The sequence below is a fragment of the Carassius gibelio genome, chromosome A7, assembly GCF_023724105.1.
Source record: "Carassius gibelio isolate Cgi1373 ecotype wild population from Czech Republic chromosome A7, carGib1.2-hapl.c, whole genome shotgun sequence".
Classification (NCBI taxonomy): Eukaryota; Metazoa; Chordata; class Actinopteri; order Cypriniformes; family Cyprinidae; genus Carassius; species Carassius gibelio.
Genome location: NC_068377.1, coordinates 10083795 through 10086154, shown reverse-complemented (window position 1 = coordinate 10086154; position 2360 = coordinate 10083795). Strand labels below are relative to the sequence as shown.

General features: G+C 36.7%; 1 long non-coding RNA gene across 1 annotated transcript; it reads right to left on the bottom strand.

Annotated features, from left to right (window-relative positions):
- Window positions 1-461: 461 nt before the first annotated feature.
- LOC128017715 (uncharacterized) lies at window positions 462-1947 on the bottom strand. The gene is made up of 4 exons (XR_008184511.1): window positions 1777-1947; window positions 1519-1622; window positions 1059-1332; window positions 462-691 (listed from the first exon to the last, which is right to left on the bottom strand). It is a non-coding gene; the product is annotated as an uncharacterized LOC128017715 (long non-coding RNA).
- Window positions 1948-2360: the final 413 nt, after the last annotated feature.

Below are 2360 nucleotides of genomic sequence, written 5' to 3'. Positions count from 1 at the left end.
AAAAGTAATGCAGTGGCTGTCTGGTCAAGCACATAGATATCTACTTCTTTCAGAGAGACAAGCTTTTAAAAATCACTGTTCTCTTTGACCATACATGCATGGAGCGTATGCCAGACCACAGAATTTGCTACCCTGTTGTCAGTGCATGCACCCAGACAATCACATTTCCCACTGCACATTTAACAAGATTAAATGAATTTAAAGAAAACATGAAAATTGCAGTGCAACAGGGAGCTTACTTTTACAGGGTTTAAAAACAAATCTGTTAATACTAGTGTCCTTTTAATTGTTTAATTTGACAGCTTAAAAACAAAAAAAAACAAAAACTAATTTCTTATCAAAATAGTGGCTTACAAAGCTAAAAATTTGCACAACATTGTTATGAAGTCAGTTTTGCCAAAATGCTGTTAAATGTGATGTTCTTGTGAATTAAATTTCTGATGTTACTACATACGTTTTCGTAAGTTCATTTTATTAATGTTATTCAAATGTTAGTAAAGCACAGTCTTTGAATAATATCAAGTGACTGGACATAGAGCTCTCGGTAGTTCAACGATGATGTCAGGGGATCAATTAATCCCTGCAGAACAGAAAGGCTCTGTTCAGATAAAGGGCATTGGATCTCTGGAACCACCACACCATCTTCTGGGTCAGTATCAGAAGTTTGCGGTTGACACAGTTGCTCGATTATCTGCAAAATCAAAGTAAGATTAAGTAGAGCAAAATGCCAACTGTTCTGAAATATTGTCAAGGACTTACAGGTTGTTATAAATTCATGTAACTGCTCATGTTCAGATCTATTATTAAGATGCGTTTTAAATTATACAAAATCACAAGTGGTCGAGTAAGGCACATCTACAAAGGGGTCTGCTACCATGCTCCTGAAGAGCTATTATAGTAACAAAGACATTAAGCAAAATGTGAAAAACAGCTAAATATTATGCCAAACCTTAAGATCCAAAAATAATTCACACAGGTTTTTATTGAAATAAGGGTGAGTAAATTAAGAATTATATAGACTATACATCGATATAATAATTAAATAGATGTTTGAATACCTGTACATCTGGGTCAGCTACTGGAGTCTGCAGCATTCCGATGTGCCAAAGCTGATTTGGTGTAAGATTTGCTTCAGTTCTGATAGGGTGGTTGTTCCAGCTTCCAGTGAAGCACTTCAGGTCCAGTTTCAGGCGTGGAAGAATTGTGTAGTGCACACAAAAGAGGTGTAGTTGATTTGACAGATCAAGCACTCCATCTTCTAACATTGCATGCAGGGTTTCATAGTATTTTGATGTGACAGCGGACCACACATCACGCCACAGGCGCTCAATTCTAAAAAAAAAAAAAAAAAAACACACACACAACAGACCCATGTTCAGTATGCTTACAGAACAGCAAGCAGACTGAGGTGTATTGTAATGCCACACATTAATATGCCTAATAACCATGTCATTAAGTCAGACGCGTGATTTTTTTTTGGGCCCCACCAGAAATGACAACAAAAAACTGAATTTGCACCTTTGATTGTGAACGCTTTTTCCGGCAATGAAGCTACCTCGACAAGTTCCTCGCACTGAGAACATGCAATATCCACGTTTTCAACTCCCTGGTCACCACGTACTCTGGAAAAGATTTAGGGAATATTCATGCAAGGTTCAGTTTCAGACTTCAACAAATATTTGCAACTGGATTTTAAAGTCATTAGCTTTCAAAAATTACAAACATAGGTCACATTTTATAAAGATTTTTGCAAGATTTAAAAGTCCCAAAACTCACATTTGTGAAGAACTAAAATACCTTTGGTAAATCATTCACTCAGTTCCATAAATTACATTTTGCTTTGTGCAAAGATAGTACCAAACACTGATATTGCACAGCATTAGGTTTTATCAAAATTCAGGCAGAGCAGGTTCAGATAATTAACCTAATTAGCACAGGTGGAGAGCATTCAGTTAATTAACTCAACCAATGATGAGATATGAATACAGCAGACTTGCCTCTGAGAGTTCATCAGCATTCCTTCTCTACCCCATCTCCTCACTTCTATTTCTATCTATTTTTACCACATTAGAGGAGTACTCCTGAGTTAAGGCCAATATTCAGAGTTTGGAGCCCTACCCCGGGCAACACGCAAAATACATTTAAACTTTATTCTACTGAATTATATGAACTTGTGAAATGTAGTTAAGATGTTGACTCCTAAAATAAAGACATCACCTGTTAACAGTGTTCTTACCTTGAAGGCCACCCATGTTTGTGTACACCCTCTGTCAGGAACACAACTGGACACAGATGCAGGTTACTGTGTGGGACCAATTTATTCAAAAATTCAAAAGAAAAACTTCCTCCAATGAACATAA